We start from the raw sequence: 5654 nt of genomic DNA on the forward strand, positions 1-5654 counted from the left end.
CAACTACCCAGGCAGGATGAGACCTGACCCCAGCAGGCAGCAAAGTCCCTGCCCTGCACAAAGAACCCCGGAGCACAGGGACCCTGCTCTGCAGGACAGCCCCGGGCATCCCTGGCTGCACCCCCACCTTCCCACCCCACAGCCATCCCTGGCAGAAGGAGCCCACCTGCGCTGTCCCTCTGACGGTGCTGCAGGGAAGGCCTGCCCTGGAGAACATCCTCCTCCGGCGCAACAGAGAAACTGGGAGAGTCCTGACAGATGTGCAAGGCTGTGGGATGTGGTAGCTTTAGGAGATTCCTCCAGGAACACAAGCAACATTGCCCTGCACCTGTAGACTCACTCTGCAGAGGAGTGTGAAGTTGTGTCCCCAAGTTGTGTCTCAGCTGAACACCTCCCATCTTTCTGCTGCCTTTAACCTCCCTTTGCCTTTCTTCTCTTCTCTCGTGCCTACAGGCAGTGGCCTCGGCCCTGCTGGGCTGTGCAGAGGAGCTGCTCCTGGGCAGAGCTGTCTCTCTGCAGTGCTGCCCGCTTGCCAGGATTTCCCTGTGTGCCAGGAGCCCGGCCCAGCTGAGCAGCACAGCAAGAGCCAAAGGCAGCCCTTTCTCTGCCCCTCTGGGTTCCCCGCAGGTGTCCCTGGGGCTCCAGGGGAACCTGCTGTGGAACAGACTGAAGGAAACAATGATGTTCCCTCTTCTCACCTCTTCAGTGACACTTCTTTCCAGCAGTGACACTTCTTTCCAGCAGTGACATTTCTCCTCTTAGAAAATTACCAGGGTATGATGATCACCTTTTCTAGTTTCATCATTACACAGGACACCAGGAGGGTGACAGCAAAGGATCTGGTAACTCCCTGGCACAGTGGGGGTTTTCCTGGAGTCACACAGAGAAATGTGTCAGGGCTCTGAGAGGTGTCCAACCCTGAGCTGGACTGATGCACACACGGGGGTGTTCAGAGACACGAGTCCTTCCCTGGCACACACACAGGCAGTTCATTGCAGCAGGGGCAGTGTCTCCCTGGGCTCCTGCTACGACTCCCACTCCTGCTACCACACCTCAGCCCTGTAATGCTCCCACCCTGCCCACTCCTACACTTCAGATGAACATTGGGGTTTTCTAGTCACTGGAACTGCCCAGACCAACCCCTCCCTGGTCCCCCCATCTCCCTGCCCTGCCCCAGCCCAGCAGAGCAACACAGTCGTTTCCGGTCCTGCAGCAAGAAAGGGAGGCAATAGAGGACAGGGACAGTGACTGCATGTCTGGACTGCTCAGGAGATCATCAGCTCAGGCGGCAGCTCCTGCAGCTCCAGGACCAGACCCGCTTCCCAGTGGCCCAGGCAGCTGCTACCACGTGGGCACAAGCTCTGCTGCCCAGGAGGGTCCTGTAGTGAAGGACTTTGCAGATGGCCACATAGCGGTCATAGGACATGATGGTGAGAAGGGCAAGCTCCGCTGTGATCAAGAAGAAAAGCAAAAAACACCTGTGCAGCTCATCCTGAGTAGGACATGCCCCTGGTGTTCCAGAGGGAATTGGCCATGGCTTTGGGGAGAGTGGTGCAGATGCAGCCCGGGTGTGTGAGGGAGAGGTGGAGCAGGAAGAAGTCCCTGGGGGGTGTGCAGGTGGTGGTGGCAGGCTACGGCACTGAGGATGAGGCCGTTGCCCAGGAGGGCAGCCAGGGAGATGCCCAGGAAGAAGCAGAAGTGCAAGAGCTGCAGCCAGGAGGAGGAAGTGGGGGATGGAGTTGCTGTTGGACATGAGCTTCCTCCGGGCATCAGGAAATGTCCAAGGAGGAAAAGGCAGTGAAAACTTTGGGACAGGTTTCCTAGATCAAACCCATGAATTCCTCTGAGCATCTACCCTCATCCCAAGTATCTGCAGTCACACATATATAGATTCTGGACTGTAGAAGACAGGCTTAGCATGACTTTAAGATGATTTCTTCTCAATTTTTTGATTTATTTTTCTACTGCCAGGTCTGAGAGGGGCATCGTGGAACCAAAGGAACCCTGAGACATTTCAGAATCCCACATGTGTTGGGTCTGTCTGAGCTGGAGTTCATTTTCTCACTGCAGGCGTCACAGTGCTGTGCTTTGCATTGGGAGCTACAAAGGGGTTAATCACACCAGTGCTTTGGCAACTGCTGAACAGGGCTGGTGCAGCATCTGCATTGTCAGCTACGTCCCCTGAATCGGGGGCAAGATCATGGGAGGCGATACAGACAGGTCAGTTGAGCCAAATGGACCAAAGGGACTTTGCAGAATATATGGCGTCAGCTCAGCTACAAGAGCTCAGGAAAGGAACAGGAAAGGGGGAAAATCCATTTTTTTACAATACATGCCTTCTGAGCGGCTTCTCTGTGTGGTGAAGCCCTGCTTCCCATGAAGTGGCCAGGTATCGCTGCTGACAGGAAGTAGAGAGAAAATCTTTTTATTTTCCTCTTCACTTATGCATGCGCAAACTTTGGCTTTTGCTTTAGTAAAGTGCCTGATCTCAAGGTAGAAATAATTTTCCATCTTATTCTGTCTCTTCTGTCTGACTGGGAAGGGCAGCAATAGAGCAGCTTGGTGGGCACCTGGCATCCAGGTAAGGTCAACCCACTGCAACATTGCAGGCTCTCATGGAACCAAAGGACTGCTGGGAGACTGGGGGAACTCACGGAATCAAGTGGCCGTCGTGGCACTGCCCTGCCTCATAGAAGCAAATGTTCCCTGAGAAACTACAGAAACCAGGGACTTAAGGGACATCATTGGGATGTGCGGGACCTCATGGAATTAAACAAACCGTGGGATATCTTTGGAACTTCATGGAATCAAAGGGATAAAACAAAAGACCAGAAACCATTGGATTGAACATTTCTTTAATATGCCAGCTGGGGATTCATGGGGGTACTCTGCCATGCATGAATCAAAGAATCAGTATAAATTTCGGAGTATAAATACAGTGATACTTGAAAGACCCTCCCCTTCACAAGCAGTCCAAAATTCTCTTCTGATTTTAGGGTCAAATAGCCTCTTGGATTTTATTCGTGGAGCAAGACTGCCATCTAGCGTCCATTTCTTCTGGGAGGGGCAGTCATTTTCACAGAGTGGTCTTCTCCCTTAGCAGGCCTCGTAGCATCTCTGATTGATCTCTCCGACCCCTAACCCCTAAACTAAATGCTTTAGGACCAGCTAAGACGTGTCTTAGAACTTCCCATTTGCTTAAACAATGTAAGACTTTCTTCTTAACAGAACAATCTCTTATTAAACAAGTTTTCTGAGGCCTGTAAGCTAATTTCTTGAAGATGGGCACATGATACACTCTCTATTAGTTTCCATGTATCATCTACATTCTCTCTCCTACAACTAATTGTAGTCTTAAAAGAAAAGAAAAGACTGCTACCATGCCAAGAAAGCAAACCCCTTTGTTGATTAGGATTTTTATCTAAGAAAAACTTCTGATTTACGAAGCCATTAAGGATGGAGATCCTCTCCCATTTCAGTGCCATTGTGACAATATGGGGCCTCATGTAACACATGGAACACAGAACACTGCACATTCCCAAGCAATCAAGGGGCCATTGTAACACTCCAGGGCCTCATGGAAGACGGAGGCCCCGCAGAGAGACCTCAAATCAGAGGTTTGGGCAATCCTCAACCAGAGGAAGTTCAACGAGGGGAAGTGCCAGATTCTGTCCCTGTGATGGGGCAACCCCGAATGTCCGGACAGACTGGGAATGATATTCTGCATAGCAGCGCTGGAAAATGGCCTCTGGGGTCCTGGTGGATGGCCAGTTGGCCAAGAGTCAGTGGTGCTCTGGCGGGGGCTCACTGCTCGGTCACAGGAGGGTTTTCAGACACACGAGTCCTTCGCTTGCACACAGACACAGACAGTTCATGGCAGCAGGACCAGTATCTCCTGGGGTTCCTGCTGCCACGCCAGGAGCCTGGATGCACCTAAGCCCTTGTGGGGTGCCACCTGCTCTGCCACTATCTGAGATGCCCCACCGCCTGAGAGATGGAAACACGGAGCTCTGTCCAAGAGAAGCACATCCCGGAGCTGCACGCATGGGCTTTGCCAGGATTTAGAACCGTAAATGCAATGTGACACCGAGACACTCTTTGTCCCACATAACTTCAAGGTCTCCCCAGGAGGTTGATGGCAATTGTTCTTGCTCAGGGTCATCTCCCCACACCAACAGCAGGTGTGTGCTCAAGACTTGTCTGTGCAATGCAAACAGATACACCCTGTCTAGTTCTTCCGGTCTCTCCAAGGAAGGCAAAAGAATCTCTGTGTGCCGGGTGAGAAGCCAGCGCTGGAAGTTGTGGTTCTATTGTGAGTGCCAAGAGCGGATGGCAGGTCTGTGATGAATGCCCTGAGGAGATGACCTGGGGTTTCCAGTTCACATGGCAATAGATCACACCCTGCTTTGGTGGTCATTTATGTCCTACGGAGGTGACACAGATGGGAAAGAGAATGAAATTTTTGAATGTGCCTCTGAGTGCCCCTCAACCTGTTGCAAATGTGCAGATTCCAGTACATCCAGTTCAGGTGTGAGAGGCCTGGTCCTCTGAGCAAGAAGAGCTGGACGAGGGACACAGCAGAACTCGCTTACTGAGACTGCATCTCCATGAATCCCAAAGCAAGTGCGAGGGGTTATGCCACGTCCGAGTTTTCTCAGGGGAAGGTGTTTCTCCCATGCACTGCCTCCTCGTGGCACTGGTGCCACAGCCCCCGACAAAACCACAAGTGGTCTTTGTCCCGAGCAAAAGTGCTCCTACTGCTAGCAGGGATGTTCCACGGGAAAGGCCAGGAGAGGTTGAGTCCGGAGGGCACTGAGCCCGGAGGGATGTTCTGCCTCTCCTGCCCCTCGACCATTCTCGCAAGCCCAGCCCGGACCCGCCGGTTCTACGGTGCAGAGCACGACCCGCTGCCGCGCTGCCGCCGCTGTCGCCTGGCCTCCGCCTCCAGCCAGCACCCGAGGAGAGCCCTAGAGGCGCCGGCGCCTGTCCCAGCCCCGGGGCGGATTTGTCGGAGGAGGACAGGGGAGGAGGGAGAGGAAGGCAGAGGAGGCGGAGAGGAGGCGGCCCACCAGGAGCAGAGAGTCGGGGTTGGCGGAGGCAGCGAGGCGCCGGGAAGCGGATCGGCGGCTGCGGCGCTGTCGGGGAGCGGGGTTGGCGGTGCTGGTCGCGGTTTTGATCTGTGCGCAGGGCTGGCGGCCGGAGACCGTATCCATTCCTACCGGCAGCTCCCGGGTCACAGCCCCGAACTCCTCGTACGCGCTGCTAAATGGTCCAGAGAGCTGCGGGTGCCAACGGGGTGGCTGTTGGTGACGGGAGATGGTCTTTCCACCGTCCTCTGGCTCTCCGGACCCCATCATGGGAACGCGGCTCTGTATTCCTGGGCCCTGGCGGACACGGACTCATTGACACTGTCGTCTTCAGAGATTTCAGGGGATTCTCTTAGAAACAAAACTCGGTTAATTGGTTCTACGGTAGAGCAAATTAGCACCCCTATGAAAACATGGCTTTTCATTCCTGCACAGAGCGCAGGCTTGCGACAGAATGCCTGAGTGCAAAGTGATTTATACAGCACAGGGCAGCGCAAATCTGGGCATCCTGCAGTCAGCTGCCATGTGTGTCCCTAGTTTCTCTTGAGGCATCGTCTCCTGGTTACT

General features: G+C 53.9%; 1 long non-coding RNA gene across 1 annotated transcript; it reads left to right on the plus strand.

The window, feature by feature from the left end:
• The first annotated feature begins 219 nt into the window (after positions 1-219).
• On the plus strand, positions 220-2704 carry LOC127462710 (uncharacterized). Its single transcript, XR_007900531.1, has 3 exons — positions 220-774; positions 1972-2035; positions 2610-2704. It is a non-coding gene; the product is annotated as an uncharacterized LOC127462710 (long non-coding RNA).
• The last annotated feature ends 2950 nt before the right edge of the window (positions 2705-5654 follow it).

The sequence above is a fragment of the Manacus candei genome, unplaced genomic scaffold (genome assembly GCF_025592945.1).
Source record: "Manacus candei isolate 608988 ecotype Guabito, Panama unplaced genomic scaffold, ASM2559294v1 h1tg000137l, whole genome shotgun sequence".
Lineage (NCBI taxonomy): Eukaryota > Metazoa > Chordata > Aves > Passeriformes > Pipridae > Manacus > Manacus candei.